The 25,810-nt window shown below is 45.3% G+C and overlaps 1 protein-coding gene across 12 annotated transcripts in view; it reads left to right on the top strand.

The window, feature by feature from the left end:
• LOC114301506 (uncharacterized) overlaps nt 1-25,810 on the top strand; it is a 61,621-nt gene that overhangs the window by 19,678 nt on the left and 16,133 nt on the right. For 7 of the 12 annotated variants that reach the window (XR_014363469.1, XR_014363468.1, XR_014363465.1 and 4 more), the window contains exons 4-5: nt 18,277-18,403; nt 18,491-18,703. The exons of 4 other annotated variants lie outside the window; for them this stretch is intronic. The gene's annotated coding sequence lies outside the window, so the exon portion shown is untranslated. Of the gene's footprint in view, nt 1-18,276; nt 18,404-18,490; nt 18,704-18,827; nt 18,847-25,810 lie in introns of those variants that run through there. One more of the 12 variants, XR_014363470.1, reaches the window with a different exon arrangement.

Genomic DNA, 25,810 nt, shown 5'->3' with positions numbered 1-25,810 from the left:
TTGATAGAAAGGTGTGGGTTCACGCCCGATGCCGTTAGCTCACAGCTATTTCTTCCGGCGGGCAGAGCGCTCTTCTGGCAAGTACGTCGATGACGGGGGAGAGACAGAACGCCTGGCTCAACTGTGCCCCTAGTTCATTATTTTAACCATTCTTTCGTTTTTGCTTTCTACTAAAACGGTTTTGATCAAAACGAGAGTCGGATTAACGTACTTGTTCGACTTTTGATTTGAAAAGCATGCAAGTCAGGCAGCAAGCACTGAAAATTTTCCTTTTGGGTCCAAGACAATGGTCCGGTTTTGGAAAATGAAATAGTTTTCGAGAAAATAGTCAACCTCAGTAAAAATTTTCAAAAACTATTTTTCAAACAGCTGATGCTCAACAAGCATGGAACTTACTCTTCGAGATGCGCAACCTCGGATCGGAGGCAATGGAAAATTGCCCTTGGTTTGAAGGGGGGTGGGAGGCAACGGAAAGTTGCCCCTAGTTTGAATGGCGGCTCACGGCGGCTCGCGGCAACGGAAAGTTGCCCCTTGTTTGGATGGTGCCGCAGCAGTCCGCCGACAGTCTTCATTGGCGGTGGTCGAACTCTCAGACACAGAGATGACGAAGACGGTCACAACACATATATGGACACAATCACCTTGAAGGGTGTTGGCCACTGGACTTTGGGATGAAATCGAAACCATTGCATGGACTGAGACGCTTATGAAAGCGTTGGGGGCTGGACTTCATGATGAAGTTGCCTACGTATCCCAAACATGGGAATCAAGCCTTACGTAGTTCCGGTTAAGGTCCACTCGGGTATTTTAACCTTCACTTTTTTAGGCTCTCATTTTTGCCAAGGCGCCCAATGCGGGTTTTCGACCTTGCGAGCTCTCTTTTCATTTTCTATTTCTTCTTTCTTTTTTCTTTTTTTTTTCTTTTTCTTTTCTTTTCAATCTTTCTTTTTGTATTTTTCTCTTGCTCTAACTTTTGCCTGGACCGCCCTTCCGGGTTTTCGGCCCAGCGAGCCTCGCAAAGGGTAAAAGTGTAGCAAGTCCATGCCAAATGGTTTCTTGAAATTAAAGCCTCTCTGTGTCTAGGAGAACGGCTGTTGCACTGATTTGCGGAGAATCCATCAGGGTTACTCTACGAGCTTCTCCCGGCGAGATCTACTCCTTCTGATTCGGCCTTGATGCTTCTTGATAGAAGGCTACCTCAAAACTGGCCACACGGGCCTTTCATGGCGTTTGTCCGTTGAACTTTCTGAACATTCTGAACGGGTTCAAATTCGGAAAACAAATAGGTTGAATCTTGAGGCTAAGAGCGATCCTAGGCTGCACAATCTCAAGAGCGATTCCACACAGGTCTTCGCAGGGCTGCGTAAAACATTGCTTTTGAAAGTTTTTAAGAAAGCGACAAATCGCTCGCGCCGAAGATAGTGTGGAACCAATCTGGATCAGGCCAGGGTCCTTCTCAGTACTCACGCCGACAAGCATGATTTCATTCATAAAAAGGCTTAGCACGCCTCTCTTTCTCTCAAAATGATCAAAATTTTGCAAAACCCGAGGAATTCCTTCCCCTTCGTTTTCATCACTGCAGTGTTCAAAAGTTTTTTTTTGAAAAACTTAGGTTAATGCTATGAGTTTGGCGCGCAGGAGAGCAGGCGAGATGTACTGTCAGCCCATTCAAATTCTCTGGTCCTTATGCTGAAAGCAAGCATGAAGGTTGAGATAGCAACAGCTGTTTCAATCGGCTTTGTTGGTGCAACTGGCCCCTCGGTAGAGACAGACTCAAAACAAAAACAGATAATTACAAAACAAAACGGTGTTCGAGGCAACAACCCCAGAATCACCTGGTATTATATACAACGGGGACTGACTCGATACAACAAGACAGACCCTTAAGCAAAAAAAAAAAAAAAAAAAAAAAAGACTGACTCAAGACAAAGAGACAGACTCAAAACAAAAGACTGACTCGGCATCCAAGCCGGGATTTACAAAACTCGGTTTCACCGATACTCAAAAATGCGTGCCAGACGCTTCATCAAAAATGTACCAAATGTTGCCCGCAGGCGGTTTACTTTACATACTCGCAGTATCTGAGCCCTCGAAATCCAGCAACTGAGTGGTGACGGGCTTGCCCGAGGTGGGTGGTAGGATAACCTTGTTATCAATCAAATCCTGCACTTCATGACGAAGGCGGGAACATCCATCGGTACTGTGACCGGACTGCTGATGGTACGCGCAGTACAAGGTAGCATCATGAGTGGTGGGGAGATTCTTCGGGAGTGGCCGGGGCTCCAAAGGCTTAAGATGCCCATTCTTTGCCAATATTAACAATGCCCTAGACAAAGGCATGTAGAGGTCGTGAAAGACCCTGCGCCCTCGGGGCAGGTACTTTGCAGTTTGAGAATTCTTACCAGATGCATTGGCGAAAGGATCAGCTGGCGCTGCCTTGGCTTTTTGAACCTTTCCCGGTGCAGGGTTGGGAATTACTGGAATTGTCTGGGCATGACGGGGCCCATCCCGGTTTTCTGTCTGGCTTGAACTGCCTTTGATCGGAGCGGGGAAAGCATCATCTACAGCTTTGGTCACTATTGCAGATGTTTGTTGCTTGTTCATCCCTCTGGCCTTCAGAGCCTCGACTGCCCACAGCAGTTGTTCAATAGGGTCGGCATCTACCTTTGCCTTGTCTTTTCCTCTGGCCTCAGCCTGGTCAAGGGTCGGGGTTGGTGCTGGCATATCGTGGCTATAGCCGGAAGCCACCTCTGGCTGGCTGAGCTCTATCACAATCCGCCCCAGTAGCGGGGGCTCCTGTGGTACAAAATTCCCGGCATACGATGCCGCTGGCGGTGAAGCCGACATTCCATAGGCGAGGTCTGCCACAGACCTTTGGAGATCGCCTATCATCCCCATCAATTCGAAGGTGGTGGGCTCACGAGCCTGGTATAACTGGGGAGTCCAGACCGGGTGCACAACGGGCATCCTGGGCGGGTACGACATACTGATATTGGCCTCACTCTGCGGAGCGGTTCCCTGCTCCAATGCAGCCGTCATAACCACAATTTCTTCTGAACTTTGTGTCGCCATAAACTTCGCCTCAGCAAAGGGGGACACTGGCTATTCTGTTTCAACTCTGCGACTCTCTGAACTGAAAGGAAAAACAGACAGCATTTCAGCCCAAACTGATCAAACACGGGTGTAGCCAAACAACTGTACCCTACTGCTGATCACTGTTCCCAGATTTCTGTTCTCAAAATACTGAATCTGATACCCGCGGATAACTGATTCCTGATAACTGATTCTCAACAGTACTGATTCTGGCGCCTTCGGGCCCGATACTCAAACTCGCAAACTGGTATATGCGTTCCTGTAGAGATACACTCTAAAAGCACATAGCAAGTAAGTGAGAACCAAAACACCCCTATGTTTGGGTAAAGTTTCCCTGTCCTATTTTGTCAGGAGCTAGGGTTTCACTACGCACACAGCGGTTCTCAAACAACCTAACATCGGGTAAGCAACCTGTCCTAGTTTGGAATGGTCACTATGGTTCCGAATATGCACTAGGTCGAATGGTCAGAAAGGGTGCCCCGGTAAAACCGGAGTTTGTGTTCCCATACTGTCAGAGCCCATAGCCAGTCAGCCTTATGGACATGCCTTGACAAGACAAGCCTCCGGCAAACCGTTCAGGAATGGCAGATGGCAAACACTGTGTTCCTAGGCGCACCAATGCACATGCAATGCAAAGAAACACATAAGCGAAATCAAAACAGGATATCATGAGTTCGAGTCAAGCTCTCTAAACTCCCCAGCAGAGTCGCCAGAAACTGTAACAGCGCCCGCGTTGGGGACCTCGATGCTACAGTTCGGACTCGATTTGTGTCACGGTTCTAAATCTGAACCAAAGAGTCCAAATCTGGCAAATCGTTTGAGAAAACAGATTTTATTGAAAAAGTAGTGCCAAACATGGACTGCTTTGCCAGATACAGAGTCGCCACCTAAATATTTTTAAAATGGGGAAATTTAGGAAACCCTGACTCGGTGCCGAAGGCCACATGTCCGTCATCACCGGAGTTGTCTCGGCTCGGGAGCTTGGGTACGATCGGGGAAGGTCAGCTATGAGCACCCCCTTTCGCCCGGTCCGAAGACCGGCCTCTACTAACCGTGATATCCGTTTTTGAAAACTTTATGTGTTCTTAAACCAATTGTTAGCCTAGAATTACTATGTTATGCGCGCAGCAAACAAGTATAGACTAGATTGTCTAATTTGGAAATAAACATTGCATATCCGTTCGGTTCGAAAATGCTTTGGAATTTGCTACTCGCAAGTAGGCTAAAATACGGATTTCAACGAGTTTTTCCAACTCAAACAATCCAACCTTCACCCACAGGCATTCAAAACAGTTTAACACATAAGCATCTAGCCACATGTTAAGCATGCTGTTATGGCAACATTCACACTCATGTGATATGCTAAAGCGGAAATACTTACATAGTACTCCATGCCAAAACAAAGAACTTGTTAGCAAACATGCATGATCCAAGTCCATGTTAAGTGCCTAATGCATCGCATACAAAATGTCGCTAAGATAGGCTCGGCTAATCCTAGACATGTCATGTGAAAATGCACGATTAACACATATTCAATTTTTGAATTGAAGTACTGATGCAGTTAGCGTGATGTACCGAGCCTAATGCATGCAATACAAATGCATGGATGCACACATGCATAGCATAAGGTATGCTAAATTAGACGTGCCCTAATACTAACCATCAAAGCAGGTAAGTAAAAGGGAAGAAAGAAGTGAGGTTGGAAGACATACACACCACCCACACACACTTATTACAGATTTGCCCTCGCTCGGAGGGACCAAATAAATATTACAAATTAACTAACTACGCAAGCTAATTAATATTACAAATTAACTAATTTAATTAACAAATTAAATTAAATTAATTAAAGCAGGAAAGTGTCTCGGGAAACGCGCCACCATGCACAAGCTGCCTCTGTTTTCCTTCCTTTCCTCCTCTGGAGGCTGTCAAAGCCTCAGGACTGCATCCTTGGACAGAGGGGGTCATTACCGGCTGAATGAAACTTCCACCGGCAGTGTAGTATGTCCATCGGCACAAAATAGGGTCTGTCGGCAGAGAAAATTGTGCCGGTCGGCACATTAAACTGCCGGTCGGCAGAGTATTCCTGCAGAACCTGCAACTCACAGCAACAAAGGGCAAAACAAGGCATGACAGCATATTTCAAGGTATGTATGCATCAACCATGTCTCTTATCATTGTGATGACTCGAAGGGACATGTGCCTCGGTTCTCGGACCACCAATCACGCATTTCCATGCATGATGGCCCAAAGAACCAAGTATGCGACTTTGGTTTCAAATGCAATGCACACCAATCAAACAAATTAGGCCCAATTCCTATCACCAATTCAAGGAACAAGGCATGCATGCAAGATGCAATGCAACCTAGGCATACAAGCTAAGGATGCAACATGGCATGGCAAAACACTTATGCAAGCACACAAGCATGCATATGGCAATGCAAATGGATGGCAAGATGGACTTATACATGAATTAGGCGACTCTAAAATAGGCCTAAAACAGTAGCCATTGTGCTAAAAGGTGAGGGCTAAATGGCATGCACACACACATGCACATAAGGACCAACACTTAAGCATGAATCAAACAACATTCAAGCACACTTGAAAGGAGGGATCATGGACTAATTAGCATGCAACATGAGCCCTAAAATTATGTTATAAAATGATGCCAAATCAAGTTATAAATTAAGCCAAAACATGCAAAGAGTAGTCCAAGTGTTCAAGGCAAATCAATAATGCATTGAACTACACTTATCATGACCAAACATGGCATGCATTAAACAACTAAAAACAGATTTTTAGCATGCTAAAACAAGGCCAAAGGACTCCTTAGATGGCATCTAAGTGGGCCGAATACAAAGGCATGCACCATGGCCAAAACATGGAGCATTGCAACACATGCTTTCAAAGCATTAAAGAGACATGCAAGGCAATCCAACGAGCATGGAAATGGGACTGAAATAGCATGTAGGATGATCCCAAATCACCAAAACAATGCAAAGATGGCATGCTACACATGCACATACTCAAGGCCAACAAGCCCAAATACAAAGGAGCTATATAATGCATGCAAAGATCAACCCAAACGACTATGGACAGAGCTAAAACATGGCAAAATAAGCACATAAACTTCACAAATGCAAGCCTAAAACATGCTCCAACAAAGGCTAACAACCTAGAACATGTTAAGGCACAAATAAGGCATTACATGGCAACTATGCTAAACATGCATAAGGTTCCAAAACCAACTTGAAATCATGTTATATCATGGATATATAAGCATGAAAAACAAACCAAACATGCTCAACACACACTCAAGCATAGGCTTCCTTAAGAGGCCAAAATGTGCCCTTTTCAAGGACAACAAGGAGAGGGAGTGGCCCTCTCCTTCTTGGGACTTCAAAGCATCATCTTCACCACTGAAATCCCTCAAGATTTCAGTGGTGAAGAGACCTCAACACCAAAATCCCGGAGCTAGCACAAAATGGCTCAAAATGAGGCCTTTTGAGGCCTAAGGGTGGTCAACACCCCTCAAACAACAAAACACTCTTAATAAACAATAAAGAGGGCTTAAAAATAGAACTTTTTTATGTTATACAATAATCACAAAAACAGCTCTAAGACTAGTAGAAAATCAATGCAAAAAAGGGGAAAAAAAGGACTAGTTTCTCACCCTTGATGCCTTCTTCAACAAAGATGCTCCAATGGCCTCCTTGAGCTTGAATCCAAGACAAAAACTCCAAAACACACTCTTTAGAACCTCAGCTCCTAGAGGAAGGTGAAACACTAGGTGTTTGTGTGCAATAATGAGACACAAAACACCTAGTGTGCAAAATGAGAAGGAAAGAGAGATAGGTGAGTGTATCTAACCCTAACCCTAGAAAACCAGAGCTCTCCTCTGTCTTTTCTCTCTCAAAAATGTCTAAACCTCTTTTTTTTTGCCTTAGAGAGAGTTCTCTCTATAAGCCTCTTGTAAAGCTTACAAGACAAGCTTTTGCAAGAGGGAGATCCCTCCATACACGTGTATGGAGGGGAGCAAAAGTTATACAGCTGTCCAAAAATATCTGCAAAAGCAGATGAACAGCAATCGGCCGGCAAAAAATGCCATCTTGGCCAAACAAAGTGCCGACCGGCACAAAAAAGTGCTGACCGGCAACAAATAGTGCCGACCGGCAAACTAAATTGCCGGTGGCAGCAAAAACCAGCCGGTGGCATCTAGCCACTGCCGGTGAAGGGTGGGGATGGTCTACAAGCCCCACTCTGCCTCTCAAAGGCAAGATGCAAGTGTTTGGTGCAAAACCAGACACTAAACGGTCGAGTTCGGAGATCCTGAGGCGGGGCGCGCGAGCCGAGACCTCCGGGAACTCCAAACGAACACAAACATGGATAATCACCGAGTGTTCAAGCGGTGACGTCCAAGTCTTGAGGACGGTCAAAAATGGGGTGTCTACAAGGAGCAAGATGAATTAATAAGGAAGATGGCAACGGGCATGGAGGCCATGAAGCACCAGATGAAGGGAAAAGGAGTGGCGACAGGAGAGGGGCGTAAAGGCAAGACGCCCCCTCGCCACTCAGAAGACCGTGGAAGGCATTCCGCACCATCACAAGCAGAGAGTAGAAGCCTCAGGATAGGCGATACTCAATCCAGAACCTCCAGAACTCGTTTCTCCAGGTCTGAGAGAACAAGATCATTGAGGTCTTACACAGAGGGAAGTACCTATCGACCCTCGCGTTCACACCAGACATCATCCAGGCAGACGGAGTTGCCAAGATCGTCCGATTTACGGAACATGTTGGAAGAAAAGGCATGATGGAAAGAGGATACTAGGGCGCGCAACCCTCGCAGGGTATCTGCCCTTCAGCGGTTGGCTCCTCGGACGCATGGAAGCGTCGAGGTTGGAATGTCGTTGCCACGCCCTGCCTACGAACCAACGGACAAAGCATTAGCAAGGCTGCAGACCTCGTCGTTCGTTCCGGCAATTGAAAACGCGCCCCTTCCTTCAGGTTTCCTTCAACCCAAATTCACCACGTACGAGGGGAAGATAGACCCCTACATACACCTAAGCCACTTCCGCCAGGTTATGGCCGTATATCTGTAAAACGAGGCTTTGATGTGTATCCTCTTCCCATCAAGCCTTGGTGACCTAGGCTTAACTTGGTTCGAAAAACTTCCAGAAGGTAGCATAGCCTCCTGGGCGTAATTGGCGGAGGCATTCGTAACAAGGTTCAGAACGAACACCAAAACCCCGGTGGAAATTGATCAACTGCTCTCTATCGATATGGGCGAAAAAGAGTCATTAAAATCCTACAATAGCCGCTACTGGGAGACCTTCAACCAGATTGGGGACTGCCCCACCAATCTCGCTATCGTACAATACAAAAGAGGCCTTCCAGTTGGGAACAGACTAAGGGACTCAATCACTATGACACCGCCTCTCACGATGGAGGCCTTAATGGAGAGAGTGCACCAACACATTCGGGTAGAAGAAGATGGCGCCCGTGCTAAGGCAAAGTCTAGCACGACCGCAGTACCAGATAAAAAGACCGCGACAAAGGTCAACGCGGTAGAACGTCCGAACAAAAACGGATGCGGCAGGCGAGACAACGGAGAGGACCAGGATAAAAGATGGTTGAGAATCCGCACTGCCATAACCACGGTATTCAAGAAACCGATCTGTCAGATTTTGAGCGAAATGCGCGATGAGCCTTTCGTCAGATGGCCAGCTAAGCTAGGAGAAGCACAGAAAGACTACGACGAAAGATCGCGATGCACCTTCCACAAAGAAAAGGGGCACCGCACTGAAAATTGTATGCCATTGAGACAGCATCTGGAGGAGTTGGTGGCAGCCAGTCACTTGGATAAATACATTGAAGGAGGGACGCAACCAGCCCCCCAGGACCACAATAACCCCAATGGAATGCCAATTAACGCCCCACCTCAAGGTGTGATCAATGTGATACATGGAGTATTCGAACCTGAGCGTGTATGCGAGCTCAGAGGATCGATCAAGAAGGCTGAGCACTTAAGAGAAGTACTAAGCGCTCAACCCACCATCAAAAATAGGAGAACAGACCCTACGATTCAGACAAGGGCTTGGAAAGAATATATTGCCCTCACAACAATGCACTGGTCGTCACCCTCCGCGTCAAGGATTACGACGTCAAGCGAATTTTGATAGACCAAGGTAGCTCGTGTGAAATAATGTACTACGACACCTTCAAACAACTGAGATTGGAGGACAAAGACCTGGCACAAGCCGTATCCCCCCTGATCGGATTCAACTCAATGCCAGAATGGCCAGTCGGCAAAATTATCCTGCCAGTCAGGGCAGGAAGCGTGACAAAACAAGTGGAACTTTGGGTGTTGAAGGTCCCTTCCACTTACAATATAATCTTGGAAAGAACATGGCTCCATGCCATGAAATCAGGAGCGTCATCCTATCATCAAGTAATGCGGTTCCCCAACAGAGCCGGAGTAATTGAAGAGGTCATTGGAGACCAGATTATGTCCAAGCAATGCTTTGTCACGGTTAATGGCAGCCGCGCTGCCAAGGGATATGTACATTCTGTGGAAGAACCTAAGAGCAATGAACTATTCGCAGATGTCGGCAAAGCAGCTGATCAAAAAGCGGTGGAAGACTTGGTAAAGGTAGGAATAGATGATAAGAACCCGGATAAGTTCTTTTTGCTCAGTTCGTCGCTGTCCAGCACTGAGAGATTAGAGGTCATGGAATTCCTGACCTCTAACATCGAAGTGTTTGCCAGGACACCATACGACATGCCAGGCATCGATCCAAACTTCATTTGTCACCAACTCAATGTCCACCCATCCGCCAGACCAATCATTCAGCGCACTCGCAGATTGGCACTCCACCACGCCGAAATAGTGGCAGAAGAAATGGGAAACCTGTTGGAGGCAGGAGCAATCAGAGAGGTACATTACCCCAAATGGATTTCCAACATAGTCATGGTACCAAAAAAGAATGGCAAGTGGCGCGTTTGCGTCGACTACAAGACAGTCAACAAAGCATGCCCAAAGGATAGCTTCCCCCTACCACGGATAGATCAATTGGTAGACCTAACGGCGGGGCACAACTGACTTAGCTTTCTGGATGCATACAGAGGCTACCATCAGATTGCCATGTACGAACCAGACCAAGAGGTCACGTCCTTTACCACTCCAAGAGGACTGTATTGCTATAAGGTCATGCCCTTTGGCCTAAGGAACGCAGGGGCAACATTCCAGAGAATGGTCACCAAGATGTTTGAGCCGTTGTTAGGCAGAACAATGGAGGCTTACATCGATGACATGGTGGTCAAGAGCAAGGATGAGAATGACCATCTAAGGGACCTAGGTGAGATGTTCCAGATTTTAAAAAGACACAAGTTGTGCCTTAATGAATCTAAGTGCGCGTTCGGTGTAGGATCTGGCAAATTCCTGGGCTTCCTAGTGACCAACCGGGGTATAGAGGTAGACCCCTCCCAGATCAAAGCTATTCAGGATCTGGAGAGACCTAACTCAGTAAAAGAAGTACAGCATCTCACCGGTATGGCAGCTGTACTCAACCGATTCATTAGCCGGTCGTCAGACAGACTACGACCATTTTTTCAAGTGTTAAAAGCCAAGTTCGAATGGGACGAAGAATGCGATTGCGCTCTGGAAAGCTTGAAAGAATACATGTCTTCTCCACCACTACTGGTCACCCCTAATACCTGGAGAAGAACTCTTCCTGTACCTGGCGGTCTCTCAGCACGCAATTAGCGCAGTGTTGGTCCGTGCGGAAGGAATCCAACATCTGCCCATATATTATGTCAGCAAGACATTGTTGGGTGCCGAAACAAGGTATTTGCCACTAGAAAAGCTTGCCTTAGCCTTAATGATGGCATTAAGGAAGTTGTCGCACTACTTTCACGCCCACACCATAGTTGTCCTCACAGCTTTCCCATTAAAAGCTCTGTTTGAAAGGGCGAACTTTTCTGGGAGAATCTTGAAGTGGGCAGTAGAGTTGGGACAATTTGACATCAAGTTCCAACCCAGAACCGCGATAAAAGGCTCAAGCTTTGGCAGACTTTGTCGCAGAATTCGCCCCAGGAAGTCATCATATCTGCCCAGTCGACCTGACTGACATAACCGAACTAGGGGTAGAAGTTGACGCCAGAATAGCGCAACCCCTGGTACAGGATACTCAGTCAGACCCCATGGCAGACCAGAGTAAAGACAGCAAGGAAGAAGCGAACCAAGCTACACAGAGCCAAGACTCACCAACAAATAAAGACTTGGTACAATCAGATAGCGAGGGGCAGACAACAAGCATGGACCTTGAAGAAAACACTAGCAACATTCTTGACCCCACGACATCATCTGACCCCTCCACTTGCTGGAAGTTATTCGTTGGTGAGATGTGGAAGCTCTTTGTGGATGGAGCATCCAACCGGCATGGTGCAGGACTCGGCATAGTCCTCATCTCACCAGACGGCCTGGTTGTGGAGCAAGCAATCAACCTTGGTTTCCCAGCATCAAACAACAAAGTAGAGTATGAAGCACTTCTTGCAGGACTCAAATCAGCATTCTACATGACGGCCACCGAACTAATGGTCTACAGCGACTCACAGCTGGTGGTAAACCAAATTTCTGGCAACTATGAAGCAAAGGATGACAGGATGGCCAAGTACCAAGAATTGGTCAGAACAGAGATCAAGAAATTTGAAGTAGTAAGGATAGAATAGATTGGCAGGGAGGAAAACAGCAGAGCAGGCGAACTAGCAGGTTTTGCGTCAATGGCAGATACATCCATCCCTCACCCACTACTAATTGATTACCTACCAAGACCAAGCATTGAGGACCCCGAAGTAGAAGAGGTATGTTGCACCGAATTAGGCCCCTCATGGATGGATCCCATCATACTGTTCTTAAAAGACGGCGTCTTACCGGAAGACAAGAAAGAAGCCAACAAAATTAGAGCAAAGCCAACAAATTAGAGCAAAGTCATTTTCAGGACCTTATCTAAAGTGTGTCCACCCCAGTAAAGTAGAAGCATTCTTGTTTGAAATACATGAAGGGGTGTGCGGAAGCCACCAATGAGGAAGATCGTTAGCCTACAGAGCCATTTCACAAGGATACTGATGGCCATACATGCAAGCAGACTCGGAAAAGTATGTGAAGAAGTGCGAGAAATGTCAAAAGTTCACACACCAAATACATCAGCCGGCCAGAGAACTCCTACCATTGTCCAGCCTATGGCCCTTTGCAATGTGGGGCTTGGACATAGTAGGACCACTTCCAACAGCGCCCAGAAACAGGAAGTTCTTTCTCGCAGCAACAGACTACTTCACAAAGTGGGTGGAAGCAGAAGCATTGGCATCAATCAAGGAAAAAGATGTGAAGAAGTTTGTCTGGCAGAATATCATTACTCGATTCAGCATACCTAAAGCCCTAATATCAGACAACGGCACCCAGTTTGATGGCAGAATCTTTAGAGGCTTTTGTGAAGAATACAAGATAGAGTTCTACAATTCTACACCAGCATATCCTCAAGTAAATGGCCAAGCAGAAGCATCAAACAAGGTTGTCTTGGATGGACTGAAGAAAAGGTTAGAGAAGGCAAAAGGCAAATGGACGGAGGAACTTCCTCATCTTTTATGGACTTACCGCACCACACCTCGACGATCAACAGGAGAAACACCATTCTCTTTAGCCTACGGCATGGAAGCAGTAATCCCACTGGAAGTTGGCCTCCCCACAACTAGAAGCAAAAATTTTGATCCAGATTTGAATGGAGAAGCCATAGCATTGGAGCTCGACCTCGCCGAAGAAAGAAGAGAAAGAGCACTGGTTCACATTGCCTCATACCAACAAGAGTTATCCAGGAAATACAACAAAACAGTACATCCAAGGCAATTCAAAATCGGAGATTGGGTGCTGCGCAAAGTGATGGGAAACACCTTAGTACCAGGAGATGGCAAGTTAGGGCCTAATTGGGAAGGACCTTACAAAGTGGTCGGGTTAGCTGGCAAAGGGGCATACCACCTGGAAGACGAGGACGGCAAAGCCATTCCTAGGCCACGGAACACTGCTAATCTCAAACTATTTTATTTTTAGCTTTTCTTCAAAATACTTGTAATTTTCTTTTTTCCCAATAAGACAAGTAGTTTTCTTTTCAACATAAGAAGTTTTATTCTGTAAAAATTATTTTAGTGAGTTAGGGGTATTGAAAACATGGTTGACTGGAAGAACCAACACTCTTCCTAAGCCTAGGATAAGGATCCAGGCTGCAGGACGTTTGGTCGGAATAACCAAGCACTTTACTTTAGGTTGGTTAGAAAAACCAATCTAAAGGTTGGCTGGAAAAACCAACACCCCTCCTAAGCCCAGGATAAGGATCCAAGCTGCAGGACGTTTGGTCGGAATAACCAAGCACTTTACTTTAGGTTGGCTGAAAAAACCAATCTAAAGGTTGGCTGGAAAAACCAACACCCCTCCTAAGCCTAGGATAAGGATCCAGGCTGCAGGACGTTTGGTCGGAATAACCAAACACTTTACTTTAGGTTGGCTGGAAAAACCAATCTAAAGGTTAGCTGGATTAAACCAACACTTAGTACTCTTTAGCCGAAGTAAGGACATCAGCTAAAGAGTAGTTGGCTGGACTAAACCAACTCCTAGTACTCTTTAGCCGAAGTTAAAGGACATCGGCTAAAGAGTGGTTAGCTAGACTAAACCAACTCTTGTACTCTTTAGCCAAAGAAAAGGACATCGGCTAAAAGAGTGGTTGGCTGGATTAAACCAACTCTTAATACTCTTTAGCCAAAGTAAGGACATCGGCTAAAGAGTGGTTGGCTGGATTAAACCAACTCTTAGTACTCTTTGGCCAAAGTAAGGACATCGGCTAAAGAGTGGTTGGCTGGATTAAACCAACTCTTAGTACTCTTTAGCCGAAGTAAGGACATCGGCTAAAGAGTGGTTGGCTGGATTAAACCAACTCCTATTACTCTTCAGCCGAAGTAAGGACATCGGCTAAAGAGTGGTTGGCTAGATTAAACCAACTCCTATTACTCTTCAGCCGAAGTAAGGGTATAGGCTGAAGAGTGGTTGACTGGATTAAACCAACTCTTGGTACTCTTCAGCCGAAGTAAGTATATCGGCTAAAGAGTGGTTGGCTAGTAAGCTCAATCAGATTGCTCAGCTAAGACCGAAATAAAACATCTCGGCCGAAAAATATTGTGTTTCGTTCAAGTTGCAGTTAGAAAGCAAGCACAAACAGGAAAGTAAATCGAGATAACAGTTAGAGCAAAAGAATTCATTGAAAAACTCATTACAAGTGCAAGCATACAGATCAAAACTGGAATAAGTGCCTAATACAAAAGATGATTTTCATCGATCAAATTCAAAGCAAAATACAAAGGAGGGGCCTCAACCCGGTTACAAAGCCAAAAGGAAAGAAGAAAATAATGAAAACCAGCAACAAAAAAAGAAAGTACAGAATCAGTTGAACAGATCATCAAGATCAGCATCAATATCAACATGAAGACTGGTTTCGGACGGTAGATCGGTCGCGGTTGGGAGCTCGGTGTCTATTGGAAGCACGGTTTCAGCCGTCAGGTCTTCAACCATTGGCTCCAACTGAGCTGATTGATCATTGGCCTGATCATTAACGACCGGGGTATTATTGGTCTCGGTGTCTTCATCATCATCTGAACCCTCAAGAAACTGTTGTTGAACGGATGCAGCGTACTCCGCCAGTGAGCTCGGTATGAAATACTGAGGAGGATTGTAGATCTCAGTCTCAGGTCCACAACTGAGCTGCACCACGGCTGCCCTCCAACCGCATTTAAAGAAAAGATCTTTAACGGCCTCACATTGTCGCATGTAGAGGGCCTCCCCCTCCTTGAAACCTGCAGCATTCGCATCATCCGCCTTCTTTTTTGGTTCGGCAATCTCTGCATTTTTCTTTCCTTCGAGCTTGACTAGCTCGCGAAGGTACTTATCCTTCATCACGGTCAGTGCCTTCTGTTTGTCAACATTAGCCGAGGTAACTAATCTGGTCAGACGAGCTACCTCGGCCTCTAGCTCGGCTGTCTTCTGTTTGGATTCTTTTAGCTCGGTGGTTTTTGCTTCAACTTCGGCCATGGCTTGCCTTGCTGTTTTACGAAGCTCCAGCACACGCTTATGGGCGATGTGGTTCTTCTGCATGGCCTGCAAAAAAAAAAAAAAAAAAAAAAAAGGAGGAAAAACTTGTTATCAAACCGAGATAAAAGTTGTGCAAATTAGAAAGATCAACAGAAAAAACTACTTACAAGCACCATGGATTTCGTCGCCGAACGAATGGCTTTTAGTTCGGATAGATTTTTGTGATGCTCCATGCCTGCTTGGAGGCAAACACTCCTAGCAAGGTTGAATGCCATCATGTGATCCTTTTCAGCAACCACCGAGTCAGTGTCCTGAATAGCTCGGTTTTGAAAAGTGATTTTGGGCGCCCACTTAGAGGAGCCAGCCCGGTCAGAATGCTCCGGTTGCGGGCTCGGTTGAGGGCTTGGTGGAAGAAGGGTTTCATCTTCGTCAACAAGGCATTGCTCGGTTTGGGTAGTCCGGGTACGCTTGCTGGGGCGAGATGAGGAGGGTTGCTGAGATGGAAGAGCCACCACGGTCTCTTGAGCCTGGGTGGTTGGTGGTACTTCGGCTGGGTGTGTTTCGGTTAGGAGGGCTCTCACTCTGTTCCTCTTCGCCATCTCTTGTTCAGCAGTAGTACAGACCAGGTTAATTTGTGGCAAGGTTGGATCCGGTTCAGGCGATGCCTCCAACAAAGAGTCTGTCACTCTGGCTTTTCGTCGACTGCTGTATCTGTATGTCGGTTCAAAATTGAGCAGCTTGGCCCAACTTCTTTCAGGATACCGTAGTGTGGCGCGAAGTGTATTTAGGTTAGAATAACTGTACAGTGACTTGAGATGGGTTAAGTCTGCATAAAGAAGACAACTGTCAGTTCGGTTCAGGAACAGGAAACCGAAATAAAAAGAGACATGCAATAGAGCCGAGGTAATTATACCGGTGGTCCCTTTATTCCAGTTTATTCGGTCACCAGGAATTTGGGTTTCTTGGTCTTCGAAGTTCCCAGAAACCCAGAAGAAATCATCGTCGTTCATGTCTTTATCCAGTGTGTCCGTTATTATTTTCTCTCGACGACGGCGTATCCTTAGATAATAGACCCAGCCATCTTATTTTGATCCTATTAAATATTGATGAAAGAGTTCGGCTAAGCCGAGGTTAATGCCAGCTCGGCGGTTTAACTCGGCTATACCATTTATTATGCGGTATGAGTTTGTGGAAAGCTGAGTTGGGCATATCCTAGTTTACCTAAGGAATTCACAAAGTAAGGGATGTACAGGGAATCTTAGGCCGGTTTCTACAATGGAAAGGAGGGTGAAGGGAACAAAACCAGGGTTTCCCCAAGGTACGATGTCTTGTTCAGCTAAGGTGAGGTGGACGTCGTCAGGAATGTTATATTCCCTTCGGAATTCGGCCAGGCCACCAGGTGTTTCTACTAAAAACCTATATTTACCCATTTACTCTTAAGTTATGTATAATTTTACTGTGATAGCTCGGTTAAAAAATGACGCTGAGTAGCTCGGTTGAGCGTGCGAAGGAATGCCTGGCAACCTAAGTCTGCAAAGTGGAAAAAGAAAGGAGTTATGCACAAATCGATGGACCGTGCGAAAAAGAAATCAAGGTAAAATAAATGAAGCCCTATCTCGGTTATACGGGTGTTAGTTCGATTTCAGCAAGGGGTCTGTTAGCTCGGTTTGAGCAAGGCATTTGTTAGCCCGGTTGAGCCTCAAGGGGCAGCTTTCTTAGTTCGGTCTGAACTTGGAAGGCTGGTTTAGCCCCTAGATTCAGCTCGGGCATAGTTAAGGTTTTCAAGACTTGACTTGTTAGAACTACAAATATAGTAAGTTAGCTCGGTTGGTTGGTCCAACTAGACTAACATCAATTACAAACGACTTTTTAGTTCGGTTATACTATGATTTTGTATCAAAATCAGCATTTTTCAGTTTATTCGTGACAAGCCAGAAGTTTTATTACACGAAAGAAAGGAATATGTTTTGAGAAAACACACAAACGACATGTATTGTGAAAGCAAATACGACAAACAACAAAAACAAGGTAGGTTTGAGTAAGCTTACCAGGACAAGAAAAGATGAGAGAAATGGCAGCACAACCACGTAGCTTCTTCGAAAATAGATCGAAGAACTCAGCAAGCTCAGAAGCTCAGGAATGAGAGGGAGAGAAGAGGAAGTGAATAAGTGCAGTGCTTTGATCCAAAATGAAGAGTTTTTGTTTTGATACAATGGGACAAAGGCGGGAACTATTCAAATTACGCGAGGTACGAGGGCGGCGTGACAGCTGCCTTTAGCCAATCAGAGCGTGCCACGTGTCATTGAAATAAGAATCGATTCAGTTGCTATGATTGAAGGGACGTTTTGACCGGACAAGCTGAGCCCGGTATGGAATTTAGTTCGGCTGAAGAGCTTAAGAGTTTTTAACTCGGCTGGAAGGACTAAAGGAGTTTAGTTCGGCTGAAAAGGCAGAAACTTTTTTAGCTCTGCTGGGGACAGGTAATCCCTATCATGCTGCGCAGGTGGAATTAAGGGGCAATTGAGAGGGTAATTTATATGAAAATTGGGCCGAGCTGGGTGATAGGCCGGCCCAAGAGAGGTGTAAAGTTACTCCAGTCCCAAGGAGGTTAGCTCGGTCACCATACTAAAACTTATACCGATTATAACGCAGTATGGTTGGCTCGGTCTAAGCCATGCTAAAAGTTAGCTCGGTTTAGACTTACCACGGTTTGTACAGGAGGAACTGAGGTAAGGGCAGTAAAAGGGTGAGCTGAACTAAGGATAGTTCGGTCTGTTCTACGGCTAAGCATAGCCATGCGTACCTCGGCCACATTGGAGTCCAACCATGGTAAAACCATCTCACTTGGTTTAAACAGTTAGGGGGGTGTTGAAGGATACGCATTATCTTTCAGGAGTATGAATCCTAGGAGGACTCTACGTGGAGGAGTAAGAGTCCTACTTGGATTGTGCCACACGGAACCTATAAAAGCTCACAAACATCACCTATGGAGAGGTAACACACAATTTTGATTCTCTAATACACAGAGCCTTTTGTCTTTGTATATTTTGCTGACTGAGGCATCGGAGAGGTATTCGGCACACACCAGCCGGCTAGCTCACGTTTGTATTTTCAAGGAGTAAAGCGACGACGTACAGAGGAGCGCAGACTTGATCAACAGGATTATACGAGAAGGCTTGTGTGAAGGTAACATATATTTATTTAATTCATTATTATACTATCAACTCAAGTGTTTTTCCTAATCACTAAATTTTTGTTTAAATGCAAATGCAGCTTAGATTCAAAATACATGATTGCCATAGAAAATTCATCATGCAAAAGTTTGGCAGATTATGGCGCTCACACAAATCTGAACTATCACAAAAAATAAGGCCTCTTGGTAAAAGTGCTAAGCTAGCACACAATATTGTCCTCACCAAACCTGATAATGTAGAAATGGTTGAATGGAAAGCATTTGTGAAACAACGAACTTCCAAAGAATTTAAGGTAAGTTTCCTCATGGAAACTCTCTAGCTTTTGTGAACTAATTAGACCAACAAATTTTCTCATAGTGATTCAATTATGAATTATTAATCATATAAATTATAACATTCTTCTTTTGTATATGTAGGCAAAGAGTAAAAGATTTAAGATTGTGTTTGAGAATCATGAATTCAAATTAAAATTTTAAAAAGTGAAAAGTTAGATTTATATTTTATTCATATTTTTCTTTATTTTTTAAATTACTATCCAAATCATAATCAAATCACAGCCTGTAGAGTGCAGTAACTAGTCTTGAACCATTAAAGGTTAAAACCCTCATGTTTGATTTATGAATTTAAGAAAAATTTGAAAAGAAAATTTAAAAAAATATATAAAAAATATAGTTATATTGCATCTACCTTTTCTATTTTTCTTTTTTTTTTTTACAAATTACTCCCAAAATTCATAAATCAAACTCAATCTAAAAACTAAAGTCATCTCAAACACATCCACACCTTACCATCTAAAAAAAACACATCCACACCTTGATCCAAATTTACACCCTAAAATTTATGATAAAACCAAGGAATTTGGCTCTTCTACTTCATTTTTATTTCACTACAACAAAACTAACTATTCACGGCATCATGTTAATGCATGTCTGTAGACACCCCATTTTTTACCGACCTTAAGACTCAGACGTCACCGATTGAGCGCTCGGTGATGTTGCATATTGTGCTCGTTCGGAAGTCGCGGAGTCTTGGCTGCGAGCCTTGCCTTCGGACTTTTGGACTCTTTCACGCCTTACCTCGGTTTGAGAACTAGGCTCGGTTTTCTCTGTTTCTCTTCCCGAAGGGAGGGAGAGGTCTCGTAGATCATCTCTCAGTGGCCGTAGGCTACGTTTCGTGGTCATAGGCCATTTTGCCCGTTTGGAGTCCGGTTTCCGGTTTTTCGGAGCCGTTGGCCGTGTGCCTCGGTTCGGGACCGGTTAACCACCTCCGTTTGCTCCAGTTTTTGGCATGCATCTTATTTACTCCCTATTGAGGGACACTGTGGTCCGAGAGACCGACTTCATGGTCGAACACCACTTCCGGTGCCTAACAGTCAGTTTTCGAGGCCTCGGGCTGCGCGTTTCGGCCCCCGAACCTTCGTTTTGGCCCCCGAACCTTCGTTTTGCATCGGTTTTGATTCGTTTTTGGCAGGGACCTCTGTTTCATTGCTGAGAAGGTCGTAGAAGGGCAGGAGGCCAGTAATTGTCCTGTCAGCCAACTTTATCCCTTCATCGCCCTCCGTCGCCCGATTTTCCTCACTTCAAAGCCAATGTTGACCATCATTGGGCCATTTTCTTGCACCCTAAACCACATATTTGTGATGTACACATCTGGGAGGCCACCAATATTTGGTGGCCAGCCAGTAATTGTTGTTGAACCTTTTGAACCCCTTTGAAAAGTGGGTTGTTCTCTCTCCTGGTTCACTATTTCCAGTGTTTAACCACAGGGTTGTGTTGCGCACACATCAGAGGCTCTCTTTTTGGGGTGGCCGGCCACTAATGCTTCTTGACCCTTTTGACCCCTAGCCGACCGACCATGGGAGGTAGCCGGCCGGCCACCTAAACCCTAGATAGCTGGCCGGTCATGATCCTTGCACCCTGTTCCTTACAGCTGTATATTCTGTTTTCCCCCAGATTGTGTATCCGGGGGGGTGCATTTTTGGGGGGAAACTTGATTCATTTCCCTCCATTTTTCCCCCTTTTTCTCCCGTCTTTTGTCTATATAACAGCAGCTCCAGCTGCTGGTTTGAGGGTTACAACATTTGCCTTAGGCCCCTTCCATTGTATCTCTCTCCCTTTACACTTCCAAGCTTCAAACCTCTCAAACCCTACACCATTTCTTCACCAACCCATAGCCCCACCCTTCCATCCTTCATTCCAGGAGCTTGAGATTGTTCTCCAAAGCTAAAGAGCCACCAAACTCAAGCCAAGAGTTGCCAAAAGATTGGTCTACAAGGGTAAGCTCCATTTCCCCCTTTTTGGTCCATATTTTGCATGCTTTCTTAGCCATACTTGCTTGCTGTTTTGGGCTCCGACCCTAACTAGAACTAGGTTTATTTTGAGCTATTTTTCATGTTTGTTTAAGGGTATTTACCTGTTTGAGGTCTCCTTGTTGCACTTTCTTCATTATCTCCCTTGTATGCCATCTTCTTGTGTAGTATTTTTGGCCTATGTATAAACTGTTTTGAGCTCTGTCATGAATTGAAAAGTGGCTTATTTTGAGCCATTCTTCAACATTTTTGAAGGGCTCATTGCTGTTTGAGGCTTTCATTTATCACTTGCCTTTATATCTCTCTTTTGGCCATATTTTTGCATGATTTGTTAGCCTCTTTTGCTTCTGTTTTTGGGCTCTGATCAGAACTATAAGTGGCCTTATTTTGACCCCCTTTTCAGGTTTCATTAAGGGTCTTTCATTGTTTGAGGCATCCTTTTTATACTTTGTGTTATAACTCTCTTTTTGGCCTTATTTTGCATGGCATTTTGAGCATTCTTGTACACTGTTTTGGGTCTTTCCACCAACTGGAAAATATCATGTTTTGGGCCCCTCTTCAACTTTGTTGAAGGGTCCTCTCGGGTTTGAGGCCAGCAGCCATGACTTGCTTCTTTATCTCACATTTAGGGCCATTTTTGCATGTTGGTTTAGCCCCATTTGTGTTCGCTGTTTGGCCTTCCTTAAAACTGTAAATGTGCTTATTTTTGGGCTGTCTTGACTCTGTATTTACATTCCATGTTTAAATAGTGCATGTTTTGTATAGCTATAGGCCAATGCATAGGCCTAGTTTTGTATTTCGGTTTCATTTCATGCATCGGGAGCCATGTTTCCATGATTCGGGGCTGTTTTGGGTCATATTTTAGCGCTGAAATTTGCATGCTTGTATTCCATATTCCATGCCTTGCCATGTCTTGTTAGAGTGGCATTTTGTGCCTTAGGATCGGTCCTCGGTTTGCGTGCACGTGTGCACGCATCTCAAGTTGTCTCATTTTCATCTCATGGCCTCCTATGTGAGTGTGGCTGAGGTCCATTCATGTTGGTGTAAGTCTCTATTGCATTGTGTATGCCATTTCATTTCATAGCATTGTGTATGCTAGGTTGTATGTTAGCGCATTGTGTATGCCATGTTATCTCGTGCATCGTGTATGCCATTTCATAGCATTGTGCATGTTAGGTTGTATCTTAGTTGCATTTCACGCATGTCATGCATATTGCATTGTGTTTGGGATAGGAGTTAGCCCGAGCACGGGAAACGAGGGACGTTTCATACTTCGAGTGACGGAACGTGTCTCAATTCCCAGTCACCGACACTCCGGACTATCCGTGATGGAGTTTAGGTTTTGTTGTGTTTACATGTGCATTCATTTCATATTGAGTCATGAAATTCGACTCCTCGGCCATCATGCATCGAGATGCGCAATTGGTGGCATGAGGATCGAGGCATGCATACATTTGTGAAAATACATTGCCATGCCCCTTTCCTGCTCTCTGTTGCAGCAAATCAAGAATCAGCAGCCTTCCAGAGCTTGGCACGCATTCCAAGAATAAATTGCAAACAGAGGCTAATCGGGGCATCGTCATGGATTTCCGCGCAAGGCAACCCGGACATGCATCATCCATCATCTGAAGAAGAGTCAAGGCAGTCCCTAGCTTGTATGCTAGTTTACAGCTTACCTAGTTTAATTTGTAAATTAATTAGGATTTTTGTATTTATTCGGGACTGTATTATTTATTCATTTGGGACTGTATATTATTCATTCGGACCCTCTGCGCGAGTGCATAACTGCAATTAGTGTGCGTGTGTGTGACGTATGTCTTCCAACCCCACGTCTTTCTCCCTTTTATTTACCAGCTTATGATGGTTAGATTAGGGCATGTTTCAATTAGCATACAGTATGATAGCATGTTTGCATTCATTCATCTGTTTTGCATGCACCAGGCTCGGCGCATCATACTAACTGCATTGTATTTTCAATTCCAAGTTGAATACATGTTAGCTGTAGCATTTCATATGCCATATCTAGAATAGCTGAGCCTGTTATAGTTGCACTTTTGCATGTGTTGCATTAGGCATTTCTGTATAATTAGGATCATGCATGGATTTCTAATTAGCTTTTGTTTTGGCTTGGAGTACTCGGTAAGTTTTATGCTTTAGCATCCTTGCATGCGTGTGAGTGACTGCCATGAATAGCATGCTTACCATGAGGCTATATGCTTATGTGATATAACTGCCTGAATGCCTGTGGGTGAAGGTTGGGTTATTTGAATTGGAACAATTCATCAAATGTGTGTTTTAAGCCCACTAGATAGTGGCAAAATCATGTTTTTCTAAGCCCACCCGAGGGTGGCAAATCCACGTCTTAGCCTACTTGTGAGTAGCACCATCAAACCATTTTCAAATAAACAAACATGAAATGTTTTGTTCCAATTCAGGCAACCCAGTCTATACTTCTATGTTGTGCGCATCACATAGTAAATCTAGGCTAATAACCGGAATAAGAACACACAATGTTTTCAAAACTTGATATCATGGTTAGTAGAGGCCGATCTTTGATCGGGCGAGCGGGGGTGCTCACGAAGTGACCTTCCCCAATCGTACCCAAGTTCCCGAGCCGAGGCAACTTTGGTGATGACGGACACGTGGCCTTAGGCAAACGAGTCAAGGTTTCCTAAATTTCCCCAAAATAAAACATTTAGGTGGCAACTCTGTATCTAGCAAAGCAGTCCATGTTTGGCACTTCTTTCAAAATCTGTTTTCTCAAAACGATTTGCCGGATTTGGACTCTTTGGTTCAGATTACGAACTGTGACAATTTGAGAGTCCTGAGCTGTAGTGAGCCCAATAACGAACGGAACGGGAGCTCGTCCCTCCCGGGGCGTTCGGGGGACGTCTACAGTTTCTGACGACTCCGCTGGGGATTTAGAGAACTTGACTCGAACTCATGATATTTGTTTTTGACTACACTTATGTGTTTCTTTGCATTGCATTTGCATTGGTGCGCCTAGGACACCGTGTTTGCCATCTGCTATTCCTGAACGGTTTGCCGGAGGCTTGTCTTGTCAAGGCATGACCATAAGGCTGACCGGTTGTGGGCTCTGCCAGTATGGGAACACAAACCCCGGTTTTACCGGGGCACCCTTTTGACCATTCGACCTAGTGCATATTCGGAATCCGTAGTGACCATTCCAAACTAGGAGAGGTTGCTTACCCGATAGGTTGTTTGAAACTGCTGCGTGCGTAGTGAAGCTCTAGCTCCTGACAAAATAAGACAGGGAAACCCTACCCCACCATAGGGATGTTTTGGCTCTCATTTTCTTGTTATGTGCTTTTAGAGTGCATCTCTACAAGAATGCATGTATCAGTTTACAAATTTGGGCATCAAGCTTGCCGGCACCAGTTCAGTGTTTCTGGGTATCAAGGGCCTGCGGGCACCAGTTCAGCATTTTGGGAATCAGTTATATCTGCAGGTATCGGATTCAGTTTTGGAGGGGGCAGTAATTTTGGGAACAGTGATCAACAGTCAAATGCAGTTATTCAGTAATGCTCATGTCTGTATTAGTGGGATTGGACAGAGATGCCGCATGTTTTCTCTTTCAGGGGGGGTTCAAAGACTCGGTTCAAAGCAACCAGTGTTCTCCTTTGCTGAGGCAAGACAGAAAAAGGCTCATCGGTTCTTCAGATCCGTTAGTCACCAGTCCGGTCCATCTGATCCATCAGTCACCAGTCTGGTCCATCTGATCCGTCAGTCACCAGTCACATCACCTCTGCTCAGTTCAGCAAAACTCGTGATGACGCAAAATTCGGAAGAAATTATGGCAGCCGCATCAGACTAAGGAATCACATTGCAAGGTGATACCGATGTTGAAGTGCCACACCCACCCAGGTCACCTGCCGCACATCCGATCTGGGAACCCCAGTTATGTCAAACCCGTGAGCCCACCACACTCGAGTTGATGGGAATGATTGGTGACCTTCAAAGATCTGTGGGGGATCTAGCCTGCGGAATGTCGGCTCTGCCACCAACCACATCGTATGCCGGGAACTTCATATCGGAGGAGCCCCCGCTGCTGGGACGAATTGTAATCAAACTTAGCCAACCTGAAGCCATCCCAAGTTCCGGCAATGGCATGTCGACAACAACGGGGCTCCGCTCTGATGTAGCAACTCAAACCTTCTACCAAGCCGAGGCGAGTGGTAAAAACAAGATGAAGGTGGACACCGATCCCTACGAACAACTCCTGTGGGCTGTTGAGGCTTTGAAAGCCGGAGGATTGAATAAACAGCAGGTGTTCGCTGTTGCTGTAAAAACTGTGGATGACATCTTCCCCACTCAGGCCGAGAGCAGTTTAAGCCAGAGGAAAAATCGAGATGGGGACCGTCGTACCAGAACAGTTCTTTCCAATCCTAACCCTGCACCTAGAAAAGATCAGAGAGCCAAGGCAGCACCTGCCGACCCTTTTTCGAGTGCGCCCAGCAAAAGTCAGCAAGCCTCGAAGTATCCGCCCCGAGGTCGCAGGGTCTTCCATGCCCTCTACATGCCTTTGTCTAAGGCCCTTCAAATCCTCGTCAAGGAAGGGCATTTGAAGCCCCTGGAGCCGCAGCCATTACTAAAGAACCTCCCTCTCTCACACAACCCAGCTGACTACTGTGCATACCATCAACAAACCGGTCACAGCACCGACAACTGCTTCCGTCTTTGCCACGAAGTGCAAGATTTGATTGACAATGAAGTCATCCTTCCTCCAAGCTCGGAAAAGCCTGTCACCACCGGGTTGGTGGATTTCGAGGATAATGCAAGTATGTGATCAGGGATTGGACCACCTGCGGGCGGCGCGCGGTTTACCTCGGATGCGACGTATGGCACGCACTATTTTGAGCATTTGCGAATGCTAGTTTTGTAGTTTCTGACTTGGGTGTTGAGTCAGTTCTGTAGTTTTGTTTGGGGTCTGTCTTGTTGTATCGAGTCAGTCCTGTTGTATAGGAGTCGGGTGATTCCGGGAGGTGTTACCTTGGGCATCACCATTTTGTTTTGTGTTTGTCTTTTCGTTTTGCTTTGAGTCTATTCTTGCTTGGAGCCAATTACACCAAC

Source organism: Camellia sinensis, chromosome 3, assembly GCF_055761805.1.
Source record: "Camellia sinensis isolate YWXY chromosome 3, ASM5576180v1, whole genome shotgun sequence".
Taxonomy (NCBI): Eukaryota; Viridiplantae; Streptophyta; class Magnoliopsida; order Ericales; family Theaceae; genus Camellia; species Camellia sinensis.
Note: the sequence above shows the minus strand (reverse complement) of the source record. Positions and strands in the feature narration are given on the sequence as shown.